The sequence below is a fragment of the Oryctolagus cuniculus genome, chromosome 20 (assembly GCF_964237555.1).
Source record: "Oryctolagus cuniculus chromosome 20, mOryCun1.1, whole genome shotgun sequence".
In the NCBI taxonomy this organism is placed as follows: domain Eukaryota; kingdom Metazoa; phylum Chordata; class Mammalia; order Lagomorpha; family Leporidae; genus Oryctolagus; species Oryctolagus cuniculus.
Window position 1 is genome coordinate 8,323,978 of NC_091451.1, and position 19,419 is coordinate 8,343,396.

The 19,419-nt window shown below is 41.0% G+C and overlaps 1 long non-coding RNA gene across 3 annotated transcripts; it reads right to left on the reverse strand.

Moving 5' to 3' along the window:
• Nucleotides 1–811: 811 nt before the first annotated feature.
• LOC100345197 (uncharacterized) lies at nucleotides 812–19,406 on the reverse strand. Of its 3 annotated transcripts, none has more exons than XR_011384840.1 (4): nucleotides 19,124–19,400; nucleotides 17,922–18,038; nucleotides 6,440–6,555; nucleotides 812–6,321 (listed from the first exon to the last, which is right to left on the reverse strand). It is a non-coding gene; the product is annotated as an uncharacterized lncRNA (long non-coding RNA). The 3 variants fall into 3 exon arrangements; XR_519383.4 differs by having other exon boundaries at nucleotides 19,102–19,394; XR_011384841.1 differs by lacking the exons at nucleotides 812–6,321; nucleotides 6,440–6,555 and adding an exon at nucleotides 6,562–14,972 and having other exon boundaries at nucleotides 19,124–19,406.
• Between the last annotated feature and the right edge of the window lie 13 nt (nucleotides 19,407–19,419).

Sequence of the window (19,419 nt, forward strand, 5' to 3'; positions counted from 1 at the left end):
CCGCAGTAGAGGAGCCATCTTCGGCTCTGAGACGTAGAATTATGATGCCCAATAAGGCCTAAATAGAGAGTGAATTCTGTTGTGTTTTTTGGTGACTCATGCTCCCTGAACAGCAATTCAAGGGTCAGTTTTAACGAAGAAAATGTGCCAGGAGGCTGAGAATGTTTTCCAAATCCTTAAACGAGCTTCGTGTTGAAAACAAACTGCTGAAGGAAATAGAGCCATATGCCTTTAAAATGAGACCTCTGAAATCAAGGGACGCAAAGCAGCTGCCAGGCAATGCAGGGTCCCACCTCCCCTATATAACAAAGACACCTACATTTCACCAGAAATAAAATTTTATTAGTAACATGTCAAATATGTTTTAAAATACAGTTACCTTTCTCCTTCTTCTCAGTTTAAAAAACAATCCAATAAAAACTCTCAAAATCATGACCCAAATATTTTAAATGTGAAAAAGACATATTTTGGATTATGTAACAGATACACATTTTCCCAAATAAATGTTGTAGAACACCATCTGCTTGATATTTCAGTCTGTTTCCACAGACTGAAACTCTGCTCCTCTTTCTTCATTAATGGTGCATGATAGATTCATGACATTATATTTCACAATAGCTATAGCAAAAATGTATGACCAAAAGAGCCCGACAAAAACCACTTGGCATGCTCAACGCAGACAATTTGTGTGACCCTCATTTACACCAATCCTGCATCCCTTTGTGAGACCCCCACAACCGGAAGTCCATAGCAAGGGGAGGATCTCAATATCTAGAAAGAGTTCACAACAAGATGTTAAAGACCTGGGTGCCATTTTTTTAAGCTCAGGTTAACCAAAACCTTCAGCCCATGTAGCCACACAGAGTTCTAACTTTAATACAGAATGTTTTTGTACGATTTTCTCAGACGTGGCCAAGCAAGAGATGGCCGAATTTTTGTTAACTCTGAGCAAAACTGCATCTTTTCTCATGTTAAAAATGGAACTTCCTTATGTGGGGAGAAGCAAGAAGGGGAAATCAAGGGGAGAAACACATCACATGTCACTTCATGACTGATAAGAATGGTACCCAACTGGAACTATGCCCCTTTTCTGCACTTGGCACAGGTAAAACGTAGAAGTAATTTTCTGTGCATGTTACTAAGTATTGTGATGTTTATGACACATTCAGAAAACCAGTTTTATGGCTTTATGACATTTTATTTTTTGCTGTTTATTCCTTTAAAGAAAAAGAATGTCTATAAAAAGTAGACATGAACACAGATTTTTGGAAAGTATGAGGATAGGTAAAGTTGCGCTTTCACTCTAAGGTGATGTAGCCTCGCTACTCCAAGTATGGTCTGTAATAGCATCTATAACACCTGGGAGATCTGAGAAATGAAGACTCTCAGAATCCCAGAACCACTACAAGGAATCTTTACTCTAACAAAATCCCTAGTGATTTGTATGTTCACTTGGAAAAGCACTAATATAAAGGAATGTTTTTAATCCACCCAACTAAAGGATAATCCTTGAGGGAAGGAAAAATCACTTCAACGGGGAAGATTCGTCCAAAATATTCAACCAGGAATAATGTGACAAATTCAACACATAGTCCGCTTAAAAAAGAGACAAAAAGAGTGACGTTTGTCATGTTGCTGATATATAGTAATGAAGTTCCCAACAAAAACATATAAATTAAATTGGCATATTTTACATAAATATTCATGAACTACTTGAATTATACACAATCTTCCATTGTTTCCCATGTAAGGTATTTTCTTTAGCAAAACATACACAATTGCTACCTAATACATTGAATTGTAGAAACATTGAATTCTAGAAACATGAAATTCTAGAAACCTTAGAAAACATGTACTTAATGACTAAGTTACAATAGTCTTAAAAAGAATTAAATAATGACCATGTTGCCATGGATTCTAGTTTAATTCACTCTGGAAACCCTTTTCCCAAGGAATTCAGCCAGAACTGCAAATCATCACTTTTCTTCTGAGTGTCTTGGAGCCAATGCTAGCAGGCAAGGTAGGGTTGAAAAGTAGAATTGTAACTCCCACTTATGCCGGATTGCAAGACCGGGAGTCAGGCTTGTGATGCAGAGACGAGGCCAGTGTGAGAGAAGGAAGAGGGTCCCGGCCGTCGGTGTTAAGAAAGCCTGAAAACCGTTCATGCAGTTCACTAGCACAAGGGGAATTAAGGACGGCTGCCTGGCTGACCTCGCACCCATGAAACACAACTCCCAGGCTATGATGCTGGAGTTCTGCTTCTCCTTTAAAGCTCTCCTTGACATTAGTAGCAACCTAATGTGTACTGTGAAGGAACATAAAGGCTGGAGAGCAGGGGGAAGAAGAAGAGGTTGTTCCATACTTGATCTGTCTTCCTACCATCCCCAAGGCATGCCCCAAGGTGGAGTGAACGCCAGCCACACACCCTCTGTGCAGTGCTTCCTAGTCCTCTATTGCAATGCTGCAAACCAGAAAATGTCCATTATTCCTTTCATGCTAAGCTCTGTCGGGCCAGTAAACCTTCCTTCTTGTACATCTTCCCCTTCAGAACACTGTTAAGAGACACATGTTTGGTAGAAGCCCCAGTTTGGAAAAGAGAAATCCAGAGCTTTGACCTTTTTCAACAAAACCAGCCTATCAGAGTCCCCCAACCCACGATGCATGACCTTCTTGAGTGAAGTTATAAAGTCCTCGGAAAGCGCATTGTACCCTCCGCCCTGGCACAGGGCCTGGTTCTTAACAGTTGCTCAACAAATGCTGGTGAAATGCACTCATCCCCAGTTCTCTAGCACTGAACTTGTTTTATCTTGGGAAGTTCAATGAATTTAAATCATGCATTTGAGCTTTCCCATTCAGACACAGGTGCACCTATCGTCTGTCTCCCAATTTAACTATTTTCTACTTTTCCTTTACTCACTCAAAGAGCTCCTTTTCAAAGTTACTTCACATGAAAACCACATTTGAAACATTATCTATGCAAATAGGATCTAGCCTTATCCATCTCCTGTGAATGAAAAAAAAAGATCAATACATGGCAGGGATCTGGGGTGTGTGTGTGTGTGTGTGTGTGTGTGCAGCACACACACAGAAAAGCCAAACTGAGTACAGCAAGCAATTTTCCTCACTCGAGGCAACTTTGTCTTCCACTTCCTAGTATTGACTCTTATTCCTCTGCTTCCCCACCCCACCCTTCTCTTCATTTTTCCTCTTCTCCCTTTCTTTGGGTCTCTCTTCTCTGGTAGGCCTGTGGGCTGGTTAGGTCCCCATAAAAGGGATCAGCATTACAGAAGGCACTCAGACTGCCCACCCCCTCTCCTTGTCCTACTGATGGCTCCTGTCATCAGAGAAAGAATGTCCACGTTCAGGAGATGGAGCTGGTCTCCTGCCCTTTGTAGCTCTCCATAACGGAGCATGTAAGAGGGGAAGCAGAGCAAGCCGGTGTAGACTCCCTGACATTATCAGTTGGCCATGGTACAAAGACAGCAACCCTCTGGTTAGCTCAGACATGCTTACATCGTTCAAATATGAATTATTTTTTAAATCAAAATAATGTTAGTCAACTCCTTATCTATGAGTTGTTTGCAGGAAAAAAAAAAGAAATGCCCTAAAAGATATTTTAAATAACCTGTTCTGAATTAACACATTTTAAAAAGCATATTCACAAATATCACTGATTTCTAAGACAGTTCCTTCTTTACACATGTATGTAAGGCTCAGAGAGCACGGTGAATGATGTCATCAAATAAAATAGACTTTTACACCTGCTGCTTGCTCATTGCCCAAGAGTTCTTGCTTCAAGGTTTCTGACATACAATATAAATTATAATTTCACACTATTGTAGTGATTTTTTCTCTCCCTCTTTTTTCCATTCCAATATATCTGTATCTGTCCTCAACCAATTTCAATATCTGGCATTGTCGTTAAGTCACATCTATTAGCATTGGTGTCTTTTCTTTTTTATAGACAGGATACTAAACCAAGCCAAATATTCACTTCAGTTTTAAAAAATTTCTAATCATACTTTTTAAATTATGTATGAATTTAGAGTCTTTCAATCAATACCATTTTTGTTTAAGACATCTATGTCTTAAAAGAAGCCTCATGAGAAGTAAGGTGCTTTATGAGCAGTGAAATAAAATTTTTGAACTTTGATGCCAAATTTTTCCCTTAAATTAATTTTTAAATATCTGTAATTCAAATCTGTCCTACCATTCATAGTAAATTGCCTTTAAAAATTAACTTCAATTATACTTTTTCAGTTTCTAAAAAGTGATTTTTTTTCTAATTTTGCTTAAGCAATTAACTAGAAGCATGACAGTTTTATCAATCATCTATCTTTGTGCACGTTAATTGGGATGCTAGACTTCTTTCTACCAAATGCACCCATGTTAATCACCCTACTGACTGATTAGAGACCAAGGACTGAAGCATAACTAGAAAAAAAATTATCTTGAATAGAAAATGGCTGTGTTGGTTCCAAGTTGACCTCTTAGAAGATACTATGTTGACAAGTCTCTAGATTTAAATTTGTAATGGAATATGAACCCAGAAGGTCTGTAATATCTTCATTTAAATCATTGGTAATCATTATTAGGTATAAAGTCCTCTGAAAGCGCATTAGTAAGCAAACTGTTCCAAAACCTTTCAAAAATATTCTTCCACATCTCGTGCAATCCTTAGTTTGCATCCCTGTCTTCATTGTCATAGTCCTCCTAACACTCATCTTTGAGTCTTTGGTATCTCCTTAAACACACCTTTGGCACCTCGTTTTCCCAATCTGTGTGATCATTTAGTGAAAATTCTTTAAACAGTATGCTCCACAGGACAAAACTCTAAACATTGAAATCAAACATCTCACTCAAACTTCAAAGAATTTCATGAACCACTTCAAACAGTTTTGGGAGTCTACTCCACATGTTAAATAGCTATCTTTCAAATTGAAAAATATAGGGAGTTATCTGAACTTCACCACCAAAGGCATTCTGAAACATCTTGTCAAATGGCGAATGATCAACTATTATACAAAAATCAGTGCAAAGTCCCCCCAGGTAATCTTAAATGCACACTTAGCTAGATGAGGAAACAGCATCTTGTAGAATTTCCGTTGTTCTCAATAACTTCTGCAGATGAGATTTTTGAAAATTGCTAACCCATTGAAAACCAATTTTTCCTTTTCCTGAGCTTCGCAGCCTATTAAAAATGACATCATAAATAAAATGTAAACTCTTCACTAAAAACTCATCACAAAGTTTAACCAACTTAAAGATAAGCCCATCTCCAAGGCCCTCTTACATTTTTTTTTTTAATTTCACTTTTAAAGAGAAAAAGTCTACCAAGAATTTAAAAAAGAGAGAAATGGATCAGTTTGGAGAAATGTGGTTGTTACATTCAGCAGTTAAGTTGCAGAGTGCCCTTGCCCCATCTTGAGTTCTCACTAACAGCGAAAGAGGAACGGTGCCAGACAATGATTTTTGGCACAGTATTTACCAACCCAAAGCTTCTCAGAGAGGGCCAAACCCTTCTTGTCATGTACAGAAAATGAAACTTGATCCACCCTTAATTCTCAGAGACACACTATCAATTTAATCTGTTACTTGTTTGGTACTCTTCACCAAGTCTGGTAGAATTTGGAAACAGGGAGTTTAACAGTCTTAATCTGTATTAACAGCTTGATATAAGTACCTTCCTCCACACTTTAAAAAAAAAAAATCTTGGCTTCTAAAGCACTAATTCACTGTCTCATAACATAACATGTGGACGTATTTTCAATTCAATTTGATGATACTAAGAACTGCTGAGTAATAACCATGTTTCTGGCCAATCCATTCAGCATGCATCTCATCTTTGATATCAAGTGCACTGGTCATTAGTGCCTTATATTAACATCTTCACTATAAACAGTTCAGGCATTTAGAAACAAAGTATCAATGGACTGAACAGTTACTTTAATTCATTTTATAAATAAGCAACTGAGAATTCTGCTCCAAGTGGCTACTAGTGTAGCCCAGCCCATAAATGGCATTCTCCGCAGCGTAAGGCACAATATGATATGAATGCAGCTCCTCGTAATACAGAGACTGAGAACAGCATTCCTGCACCATAAACTTCAGCCGTTTTCTTGTATCAGAATACGCAGCCTTATAACAGGGAGCTTCTTTAAAGTATGCATAGCTCTCTTTCTCGGTCTCTAGATGGATCTTCCTCAGCAGATTGTTAATCAACACAGACCTTCTCAAATAGGTTTCTGGGTCTTCAAGAAACCTCAGCTTTTCCAGAGAAAGTTTGAGAATGCAAGTCCTGTCCTCAGCTATTATCAGGTGCTGAAAAACAAACACAGTCGATAAAATCACATGCAGGACAATGCAAACCTTGAAGCTTTCTGCTCCTCAGAGCAATGGTAGAAATGAAAGAAAAGCAATGTAAGCAATCTACGCTTACTTTTGGAAAATACCCATGGTAATCCTGATGTAAATCTTCCTCTTCTGCATACTTCCTCTTGAAGTACGCTACTTTCGACGTTGTTGATGTATGTGTTAGCACTGTTGTTGGATAAGCTAAACAAATAAAAGAATTGGAGACAGGTCAGAATGGATCATGCCTTCAAAGAGTATCTTGTCAGATAAAGTCTACTTGTAAAAAGAAATTCATAACCCTAGAAATGCTGCTCTCTGCCCACCGAGCATTGAGGTGAAGCGGTCAACGGCAATTATCTTTCGATCCGAAAGCATATAGGCAGGGAAATGTCACCGCACTGTCCACTTATATGGATTTCCTTGTGCAGCCTCTTGAAAGTCCAGCAACAACACTCTATTTAATCTCAAGCAAGTCAATATCAAAAGTCACCCATATTTAAAATTGATCCACAAAACATAATTGAAGGAAGTCAGTAAATTGTCATCTTTTTTCAATTAAGCTACTTAATACAAGGGTATTTCAAAAGCTTCGTGTAAAGTAGAATTAAAAGATAAGATTTGGGGATGAATGATTGGCACACACGTCAAGGCAGTGCTTGGGACGTCTATATCCCACACTAGAGTGCGTCCAATTCCAGTTGTCTGTTAATGGATGTATTGGGAGAAAGAGGTGATGGATGAAGTGCTTGGGTCCCTGTCACCCACAGCGGGAGACCTGGATTGAGTTCTGAGTTTCTGGCTTCCCCTCGCCCAGCCCCAGCTTTTGAAGGCATTTGGCGTGAATCGGTGAAAAGCACATCTTCTCTGTTCCTGTCTCAATCTCTGTCTGCCTTTCAAACATTTCTTTTTAATTAAGTTTTTTTTTAGATAAAGAAATAGTTGTAGTCTCCACTTATGAAGGATCTCCAAAAGTTCATAAAAAATGCATCTTATGAAAAAAACCATGTGTATGTACTTCAAAATTTTGGCACTCAAGTAAACAGCATTTCTTAAGATTTATTTATTTATTTGAAAGGTAGAGTTACAGGGAAAGAGAGAGAGAGATCTTCCAACTGCTGATTTATTCCCCTAGATGGCCCTAATGACCAGAACTGGGCCAATCTGAAGCCAGGAGTCAGGAGCTTCTTCTGGGTCTCCCTTATGGGTGCAGGAACCCAAGCACTAGGGCCACTTCTGCTGTTTTCCCAGGCCCATTAGCAGGGAGCTGGATTGTAGTGGAGCAACTGGGACTCTGAACTGGCAACCTATGGAATGCCAGCCCTGTAGGCAGCAGCTTAACCCGCTATACCACTTCACCAGCTTCATAAACTTATCTTTGAATTTCATTTTCTGGAGCCAACATTGTGGCATATCAGGTAAAACTGCCATCTGTGATGCCAGCATCCCACATGGGTGACGGTTCAAGTCTCGGCTGCTCCACTTCCAGTACAGCTCCCCTGTACCCACGTGGGAGACCTGGAAGAAGCTCCTGGCTTTGGATTGACCCAGCTTCAGCCGTTGTGGACATCTGGAGAGTAAAAAGTGGATAGAAGACCTCTCCCTCTCTCTCTACCTCTGCCTCTCTGTAACTCTGCCTTTCAAATAAACAAAAAAATTTAATCTAAAAAAACAATCAATAAAAATAAAGAAATCAAATAAATAAATTAAAAAATAAATAGGTCAATGAAATTATTTTAAATAGTTATCTCTAGACAAACCCTATAATACAGTTATGATAGAACAATTGTCCTTAGATGTGCTTTCTTTTTAAGATTGATTTATTTTAAAGACAAAGTTACATTGAGAGGAGAGACAGAGAGAAAGATCGTCCATCTGCTGGTTCACTCTCCAAATGGCAGCAATGGCAAGAGCCGGGCCATTCTGAAGCCAGGAGCCAGGAGTTTCTTCCAGGTCTTCCACGTGGGTGCAAAGGCTAATGCACTTGGGCCATCTTCCACTGCTTTCCCAGGCACATTAGCAGGGAGGTGGATCAGAAGTGGGGCACCCAAGTCTCGAAGCGGTGCCCATATGTGATGCTGGCACTTCAGGAAGCAGCTTTACCTGCTATGCCACAGCACCAGTCCCCTAACACATGTATTAATGTAAGTTAATTATAAATAAATGAAAGACTTAGATGATGTTAGGACTGGAAAACTTGGCCTTTGTAAAATATCTGGAAGTGGAGATCTGTTTTCTCTTTTACAATACTATCGCTGACAAGGGTTCTGAGGGATTTAAGCAAGGACAGTTCTGATTTTCAGAAAGGAAATGAAGGTTTCCTACAATGTCCTCGAGGTGGCGCTCACATCACAGAAAGGAGGCGAAATCAACCGTGTAAGCAAAAGACAGGCTGCTTCCCGGTGAGAGAAAGCAATGAATGAAATTAGAGAGCAATTTGAGTCCAGGTCAGATTCATTCACCCTCAGAGACCAGGCTGCAAGAAGAGTTCATCTTTAAACATAACTTAGTATGCCCTCAATCCACTCTCAAACATTTCTGTGTGTTGAAGCCATTTAATTAACAACATAATTAGTTTATTAATGCATTGGTTAAATGAATCTACAGTAAAACATTTGGTGCTTTCCCTCTAAAATCATAATTTTTAAAAAGCTTAAACATTAACGAAATGTGCTCTTCAAAAGTCTGCCTTTTCTGGCATTCCCTGCAACCTGGCGGCATCTGCATAAGGCTTCCTGCACTCCCAGCATTCCAAAATTACACTGGCATCATTGTGGGCTCCAAACCCACAGCGCCTCAAGTGCGAGCTAGCCTATTAACTAAGGAAATCAAGACTGCTAAGCCACTGGTGCGTCTGACCTGAAAACGCAACATAGGTAATGATAAATTCACAGTTGAAGTAAAGACCATTGTTGATACCATATGTATACAATCCCTGAATCCAGTGAACAAAACTCAGCTCTCATACATGGAGTTTTCATTGATTTCCAAAGCTCAGAGGGAACAGAGAAAAATCTAACAGTCAGTAAACACAGCCTTCCTGAGGCCAGGCTTCTTTGAAACGGCATTTTGTCAGGGATATTTTTTAAGGATTTTATGAAATGGTTGGAGCATTGCATTTTACTAGGTGATAGTTATTTTTACTTCTTTTTAAGCTGTTTAATTACTTGATGTATACAAGGGGACTTCCAGGAGCTCGTGGGGGTGGGTGTCTGGTGCAGTGGTTAGGATACTGCTTCCTTTGCCCAGATCCCCTACCAGGGAGCCTGACTTTGAGTCCTAGCTCTGCTTCTGATTCCAGCCTCCTGTGGACGCCAACCCCAGGAGGCAGTACTCGGGTCCCTGCCATCCCCGTGTGAGACTCCAGTCGAGGTCCAGGCTTCTGGCTTCAGCCTGGGTCGTTCCCAGCTGCTGCGACCATTCCAGCAAATGGAAGAACTCTAACTCTCTCTCTCTCTCTCTCTCTCTCTCTCTCTCTCTGTCTTTCAAATAAAAAGCATTTATTTTTTGTTAAGTGTGTGAGAAAATGGAATTAAAAGGCATTTATTTTGATGTAAGAATTTTTGAAATCCTTTGTGTCTACAATACACATTTTCCATGAACAAGACCCTTCATCTAGATGAATTTCAACAAGTACTTGCACTGAAATCAGCATATTTCGAGTCTATTTCCCACAAAGTAGTGGAAGAAACAGATGGGTTCTGGATGTCAGCAGGCATCAGAGTCACCTGTAGGGCTGGTGAAGGCGCGAACTGCTGAGCGCCAGCCCCAGAGCTCCTAACTCAGGAAGTCTGGGCTGGGAGCAGAGAATTTGCATGTCTAACAAATTTCCAGGTGATTGCTGATGCTGCTGAGGGCGTCTCCGAGACGGTATTGAGCAGGTGTAGTCAGAGCTGCGCTGTGCGGAACGTCAAGTTCAAAAGCAGACCATTCAGCTCCGCTGAATCAGCTGATTGCCTTATCACCGGAATGCCGAGCAGTTGGCTTGATTGATGCTTGTTCTCTCTGCTGCTGCTTCTGTGGCTCCTCCGAGTTAGCTTAGATGCTGTAGCTTCGTGAACAAGGTCAGACCGTGTTGTAATTAACTAGTGAAGAACACAGTCACTTCTCAGCACCAATTCTTGGCTTCAAATTAAGAAGAGTTGGTGGCTGTTATGAGCATTTTAGCTATAGAGACCACAGGTTATAATTATCACTGTAGGATAGGACACACCGAGGAACCACTTGGACCTGCTTGTGGTAAATTCACCAGCAGCAAAGGTTATTTTCGCATAGACATATCTTTTTAAGATGTGTGCTCATTTTATCTTACAAAGTAATGCGATGTCTCCAGCATTAATGGCCAATTAAAAACCTTTTAATGAACAACACAAGAGAAGGCAGGTGGTAGCTTGGAGAACTAAATGTTAAATAGACTTATTGTTTTGGCTCCCAGCTGAATCTCCAGAGAAGAGATTTCAATTTAACAGACCAAAAATCAAATAATAATAATAATAAATTAAATGCTTCCACGGTCCATACAAACTCTGACTATATTCAAGCAGTTAGCCTAAGATATACAATGCACCAGACCTTGAAAATACAGAATAAATTCTCAGGATGTCTAGTTGGAGCTTCAGCTCCTCCACAGGCAACACACTTAGCCACTTAGTTTATTTCTCTTAAAAACATCCCCATGGGTTGTTAGAATGCTGGAAAATTTTCACAGTTGGTATCAGTTTGATAATTAGCTCCTTGCAGGCTGTTTAGCTGTTTGCAAAGTTTTCGGCATCACATTCTGGAGGATAGTTTTAGCCACTTTTATGCTAAACTATATAGCAAACATAAGTTCCCACATCTGTTTTCTTGGTCAGATTAGAACTCAAAAAATAAGAACTGCAGACTGTTGATCTTTTGTTTCAACCTCCCCATTATATAAATGAGAAAACTGCAACCCTAGAGAAAGAACTCAGTGGCATATAGTCTGTCTTGTACTTAAGAGTCTGGGGTTTGAAACCAGAGAGGTAGGCTGCTACTTCTTGGTTGAGTGACCATGAATGAATGACATACATGGTCTATAATCCTCATTTGTAATCTGGGGACAGAGATGATACTGGCTTAGGAGACCACTAAACTAACTCATGAAAAGTGATCGGCATTGTGGATAACATACAGTAAACATTCAATCAAATCCTAACTCTTCTTGGTGCCAAGAAGCATAGGCTATCATCCAAGAGCAAAGCTCAGGGTAGCTGCCTACCTCTAACTCCTAGACTCTTTCTACCACCTGCCTTCCCAAGGCACTAGGGTATATTATGACTGTGAGAGATGGCAAGAAGCTATGTCAAATGGCCAATCTGGAAAATAGAGCATAGATTCTAAAACAGCGCCTAGGAAATGTGTCTGGTTTATTACCCTTGGTCGTACATGTTGGGTAAAGGAAATGTAAAATGTTTTCAGACATCTGGCTAATAATTAAAGTGAATCTGAGTATCCAAAATAGGTTATCTGTTATGAATCAGTGAACACATGTAGGTCTGTTCATCATTCTCCTAAAAACTAAAAACACAAAAGCTAAACTAAAAAAATAAACTCAACTTGTTATTCAAATGAAGCAGATGAAATAGCCAAGAAAACAAACAAAAGAAAGACTTTGTCTTCATATTCAGTATCCTGAGGGTTTATACTGAAACAGCACATAAATTATGAACCTGAACTAGGCTGAACTTAAATTTATCTCTGAAGGTGAAATGGCCAGTATTGGCATAAATATTCAAATTGCTTTTAGTGCTGTAACCTCTAGGTTATTACAATATCTGTGCCAGGCCCTGTGTGTGTCATAATGCAAGCTTCAACAAACAACAAACAGAAAGTCACCCATCAGTGTGACCCTCCCCACCCCATCATACCAGTTCTGGCAGTACAGCTTATACCCATTGCTTCAAACAAATGCTTAAGATATAATTGCCAATGACTGCTCAAAGACTCTTCCTCATTGTTCTGCTGCTACCTCCAGACAGCTGAGATCCTATTATTGTACAAGTGATTTCATTTGGTACACAGCCCAGGGACAGTACATTAAGGAAACATCATCAGCAAATTAATTTATAAACACTTTGAGAGAACAGACCACAGTAAAAAGATGACCCCTGTCAAGCAAACTTTTCTTCATTCAAGGACTTGAGATACCCAAGAAATGATGAAGAAGTGATGAATTTCATGTATCTTAATTTTAGTGGGGCTTTCACTTTTCCCATAACATTTTATCAACACATTGCACAAACAGAGTTGAAACCATTCTATTAGATGTGTGCCACCTAGCCACAGACAGAAAGGATGGAGGCTGATCAACAGGAAGAAATAAGGCAAATCCTAGCTTAGATCAATAAGTGATGCGTGTTGTAGACAAATCATGCATCATAGCCTCAGAATCTCTTCCTGATTTCTCTTCGTATAGTGTTAGCCCCATGTAAGTCTTAAAAAAGAACAACTGTCCCTATCCATCTAAATCATGCTTGGCTGGTGGCAAAGCCACTGGACATCCTTTTTTAAGAGTCACTATCACTTTTGTTAAGAGTTATCCCCCGTGTCACTGTCAGCCTCATTATTCACATGGCCGAAAATACTCCAGGGACAGGCATTTAGCCTGGCAGTTAAGATGCTGGCTAAGATTCCTGCATCCTGCATCAAACTGCCTGGGTTTGATGCCAAGCTCAGACTCTTGAACCCAGCTTCCTGCTAAAACAGACCCTAGGGCTGTGACATAGGGGGTAAAGCTGCCGCCTGCAGTGCCAGCATCCCATGTGGGCGCCGGTTCAAGACCTGGCTGCCCCACTTCTGATCCAGCTCTCTTGCTATGGCCTGGGAAAGCAGTAGGTGACCCAAATCCTTGGACCCCTGCACCTTCATGGGAGACCCAGCAGAAGCTCCTGGCTCCTGGCTTCGGATCAGCGCAGCTCCAGTCATTGCAGCCAACTGGGGAGTGAACCAGCTGATGGAAGACCTCTCTCTCTCTCTCTCTCTCTCTCTTTGCCTCTCCTTCTCTCTTTGTGTAACTCTGACTTTCAAATAAATAAATAAATCTTTAAAAAAATAAAAATAAAAAACCAGACCTCGACAGGCAGCAGGTATAGCTCAAATAGATGAGTCCCTGCCGTCCATATGAGAGACCCTGATCAAGTTCCCAGTTCCTGGCTTCAGCCCAGTTCAGCCCTGGCCATTGTGGGAATTTGGGGAGTGAACCAGTGGATGCACTGTCTCTCAAATAAATAAATACATTTTTTAAAAAGGCACAACACTGCAGCATAACCTCGTAGCGATGTCTTACTGATCCCAACACCAACTCTACAATCTATTTTCTAGTGACTTAGGGTAAGATATTTACCCTCCAGGAACCTGAGTTTTCTCATCTGTTAAATCAAGGGAGAATATAAAACTCCTTTAGCTATACAAGGGTACCCCAAAAAGTTCACAGAAATGTAATTAAGAAATAAGTTCATTTTTTGGTGAAAAAAAAAAAAAAACCAAGTGGAACTTCACGCATATGAGGAATCTTTAACAAGTTCATGGAAAATGCAAATGATGAAAATACTATGCATGCATTTTAAAAATTTTGGAATCAAAATAAACCCATCTTTTAACTCCATTTTCTCATAAATGTTCTTAAAATATTGTTATATGTGAATTATATGAGCTCCTATTTGAAAAGTACATGTTCAGTGCTTGCCACATGTGCTTATGTTTTCTGCTCAGTGAGTATTTTATGGCAATCACCTCACTTTTGAAATCATAAATACAAATTGTACCCAGCAGCAAATGTTATCTATTGGACTTTGATCCTCTCTGCAGGGTTAAGCACAGCTTGTGTGAGATACTGAGGAGTGCATTCGAGAAGGTAGACAAGAGTGAAGCTCATGGCTATCATGCTCTGCACCTTCTAAGACCTTCCACTGTGGAAGCATATCCCCCAGCCCCTGCCTTCTGTGGCATCCCCCCTCGCCCAGCTCCTTGCTGGTGCTTTGCAGTAGCACAACTCAGTGCCAGCTTTTAGTTCTGAGTCAATGCAGCAATCTGTCTCCTCAGATTGATCATCCACCCCAACCACCAATATTGATTTTTCTGGCAGTTTAGGATTACCAACAAGTTGCAGCTCTTGGAATGTTTTCATAGCAATTTCCATGGATACTAAAAGCCAATGAGTTTGAAGCATTTCTCAAGCTACCACCAGCATTGTCTGCTCTTATATTCTGTGTCCTTTGAGAAAGCCCCAAGCACAGGCATGGGACATTACATAAATACCAGCTCCACCACCCTACCTTGTTCCCCTGGTGATGATGGTCTCTTCACCAAAGAGAACACAGTCAAATGAGATACAACAAGCCATGGGTGATCATGAGGTCAGCTTAGATGTTGCACCAAAATCAATGTCTACCATATTCTGTCTCTACAATAACAGGGCCAACTGCAGTAGGTTTCATGGACAAACTTTGTGATCTACCAACCCTTAGAAATGCATCCATTGTTGTGAGGGATTATGCTATTTTATCCCACATTTTACCTTGGAAAGTGGAAATTACTCAGAAAATTGGCCAGGCAAACACATAGCTGGATGTTGATGCCAAGAAATATCTCACCACGAATACCTAGGGAGAGATTACAACTTCCCCACATGCCCAGGACTAGTGATCAGCAAGGGGGTGGGACTTCTTAACCTGTAGATGACAGTGACCCTTTGAAAAATAACCTAATTTATACCTTCCCAATCACTCTGCATTTAGATAGCCCTACCACTGACACCCCACATTCAGGTATATCAACAAAATCATCTATTCAGATCAGTGTTGCTTCTGGCATCCCAGAGCGTTTATAGAAAATCTTATGATAGAACTAACCATTGACTTTCCTCACTAAGAATCTATGAGAATTTGCTTTAGACCTGGGTAATTCTCTGTCCCCACCTTAAGCTGTTCTTATGTGGAAAAGATCTTCAAGCACAGGATGCCTTTATTCTAAACTCAGCTGTGTGTGGTGCATTCAGGTGTATTGTGTTCAGGCTCAAAAAATCTATTTAGTGGGTGGTCTGAACCCCAAACTTTGATTGGGGAGTCAGAAAGTGACAAAATGGATAGCACATGTCAAAGCAATGGAAGGTATGCTCTTGAGTCCTGGCTGTCTTTGCAATATCCCCTGCTTTTCTTGATGTTCCTAACCCACGCTCCTTTTTGATAATCACTTAAAAATAACACATATCCTGATGCAAGGGGGTACTTTAAAAGTTCAAGGAAAAGGAATTGACAGTTATGTTTATCTTGGCACAAGAATTTTGAAATCTATGCGTGGTTCCTTCCTAATGCACAGTTCTGGGAATTTTCTGAAGACCCCTTGTCCACTCATGCAGAGAGAATTTTCTGGCCTCGAACTTGTTGCTCCTCCCAATCTCAGCATCACTGGTATTTAGAAGACTCTTGCATCTTTTCTACTACGATTTTTGTTTTACTGTACTTCCTACAATTTACAATATAAAAATGAGCTTTTTCAATTTTCTAAATGGAGAGCTGTATCACAATACCCTGCACATTACCAGTAAAGACTTAGTGTTCTGAATGAATAACCTCCACCACCCCCATGGAGAATTATTGTAGCAACATGAATGGTTCTGTTATTGGCCCATCTATATACTTTAATTAGGGAAAATTAAAAAAATTTTTTTTGATTTAAAAAAAGAAACACTGTATGCTAACTGACTATTTATTGGTTTTTTAAAAAGTGGAATTGACAAGGTTTGGCACTGCCAAAAGCCCCAAAATCCTGTTCTTCCTTGGTTTTAGTGCTGAATGGTGTTGACTGACTTGCCTCTACCTCTGCTTCTGGGATCATTATTTCATTCTAGTTTTCTCTCGGTTTCCGAGAGCAATCGGAATTGGTCATTTCTTGACCTAAGAGCTACTGTTGGGATGCAGGAGTCATCACAGAAACTCTAAATGTGAAACCCACACCTTCTGGATAAAAGTTTCCCACTTTTCTCTGTGTTTCAAGGCATCTTCTAAATACCATCAAGGTCCCATGGACATAAACTTGAACATGGAATGTTCACACACATCTGAACACTTCCCCGTAGACAATGGGAAGAAAGAAGGCTGCGGTTAGGACTTGATTTCAGTTTTAACTGCCTTGACTCCAACCTCATCCAAGCCTTCCACCCTCTTTATGACCCATGATAAGCGCAAGTTCAGCTTCCATGCACACGGAGGAAGATGACTAAGTCTTCAAACACAAACAGGCAGAATTCTGTTTTCCACACTCTAACTTTGGATCCACCAAATGTCTCTAGGGTTAAAAGTTTCCACTATAATAATGCCATTCATTTTTATTCAAAGCTAAATAACTATATGACGGCATTTTCTGATGAATGGCTCTTGAAACAAGCCATGTTCATTGAAATTGAACAACATGGATTCCATACATTACACACTCCTGATAGACTCAAGATTAAAATTTAAGAGGCTCTTTCGTTTGATCTGTTCCAGGTGACAGTGGTCTCAACAGGAAGGCTGACTGCTTCAGATAAATTTCAGGGATGTTGAGTGACTTTAAACTTCTATGCAGATTATGTAAGAGGATGTGTGTAAATTACCAATGTGCAAGACTAATACATATACAAGAACCAATAATTGTGGCTTACTGGAGCTTTCCTCAGATCGGTAGTATGAACACAGCTCTGAACATATCACACGGCAGATGCCACTGAACAGTATTGGTCTTCATGGACCTCTTCCTCCCCCCAAAAATTTAGTTATTATGATGGGGAAAGGAAAAAGAGTGGGTGGTGCAAAAGGCTAATAAAATCCAGCATTCTCATGGTCATCTTTGATGCTTAAAATTGCTAATTCAAAACATGACTACAGAGATCAATAACGTCTCCTGATATTCACAAATTTATACTACTACCCTAGGATAGATTTGCAAATAGGTTGCTGAATAAAACTGTCCAAGCATTTAGCTTTCTAAAGGAGGTTAAGGATTGGGAAGAAATACAGCATGGTCTATTTTCATGAATTTGGTTGTGATTTGCCAAGCTGGTTACCCACAGGAATTGCACCTGGGTAGCTCAGTACATGGGAAAGTTATTCAATGCCAGCAGGCAGAATGTTTGTTTAAAGGTTGCATTCCGTCTTCAAAATTGAGTTGGAAATTGAGTTTAATACTTACACATTTTTATCATCATTACTTTAATGCAAATTAAACTGAAAACATCGCTACCCGTTCCTTTTGCAACTTGCAGAGTTCTCTTCCTTCCCCCCATTCAGACACACCATATTCTCAAACACTTCCACCTGCTGGTATTCAGAGCCAGAGCCAGAGCCAGAGCCAGGCTACCTAATTTGGTCCACCCTATGCCCATGGGTTTAAGAGGGGAAAATCTGCCAGCCCACAAATGTCCTTTCTACAGGAAACCTCTATCGACTTCCACCCAGCAACCATCTCTACAAACAAGCTGTCCTATTGATCTTGTAAGTTATGGTAACACTACATTAGCATTTAGTTCTCTGGATATATATTGAATCAGTCATTTCTTCCAAGCTAGTGATTACCTGGTGATGCTGAATCAGTCTGAAAAGTGTATTTCTAGGACAGCTTCAGAAAATCTGGCGAGAGTTCCCCACTGCCCAGCAAGCATTTCTCACAGCCTCAGGCTCATGAATGGTTACCTGAGACCATAAAACAGGGAGACAGACACAAATAATGTCAGATGAGTCAGAGCTGCACAGACATGAGCTGGTGGACAAGCCAGAGGGAGGTGTGCAACAGAACCACCCTGTCTACGGCGTTTGAGGTGAGGTTGATCTGGACCAGATTGGAAGACAAACCTCTAAACCCACAACCACTTTAATGCTCTCCAGATTTAAGTTTAAACATGAGGATTCATAACTTGACTAAGAAATCTGGAAATAATTGAATAACTATCAGACCAGCTATTTACTTGAGAGACTATTTTTTTTGAAGATTATCAGTAGGTTGATTTAAAAAAAATCATAGAGAGCCTTAATTTGTTTTTAAATGCCAGATGTTGTATAACTTTAGCAACAAAGCCCCAGTCGACTCAAAACAGACTAACTCAGTATTTCTGCGGAACTCACACTCTTTCTCCTGGGATCTGAAATAGCCATACGCTACATTTTTCTTGGAAGACAGATTTTTCCCTAAAGGACCTTGTCTAAGTGCACCTTTTCTGCATGGATGTATGCTTGCAGATCTCATCATCTTCTATATTTAGAGAGATGAGCTTTCCAAGGGAAGACAGGCAGCCAATAAGGAGGATCCCGTCAAGAGAGGTGAGTTACCATGGTTACTTTTCAGGAGGGTGAGTAACAGAGATCGGCTGCCCCCGGCCAAATGGATCCTTTCCAGAGGACGGCCTCAAAAGAATGCGACCTCCATACGTGTTGATTCCATTAGTGGAGACGACCCTGTGGCATTGTAGGCTTAGCCGCCCGCACACAGGCAGCGAAGTCAAAGGACAAACAAGAACTAAAAACTTCCGAGCATTAACCCTCCCGGCAGGGAGGAGGAGGGGTCCTCCAGAACCGATCTGGAGATTTTAAAAATCTCAGATCAGTGCTTGGCACCAGCAGCTGGCCACTGTGCAAAAGGCTCCGGGCGCAGTGGGATCCCGGAGCCGGTCCCTGTTCCCCCTCACCCCCCACCCCTCGACGAGAGCAGTCTTAGCTGAACCTCGCAGGCAGGCTCCTGGCTGGGTGGGTCCAGACTTACCTTGCTGGCCGGCTCCACTCACCAGGAGATCGCGCGTGCACCTGCTTCGTGTAGGCGCGCGGCTGGTTGCTCGCCGTTGCTTCTGCGGCGCTGTCACCCCTCAGACGGGCGCTGACAGCGGCAGCGACGCCAGAGGCAGCAGCGGCGACTGCGGCTCGGCGGCGGGCAGCCCTGGCTCCTTGCAGGTCCGTGCCTCCAGTCTCTGAAGCCCTCTCGCTCGCTCGGGGTTCGGAAGGCGAGGCGGGCGCGCCGCTCTGCTCCGCGCGCATTGGACCGGAGGGAGCAGATGTTACCCGGTTGCTAGGAGCGTTGCTAGGA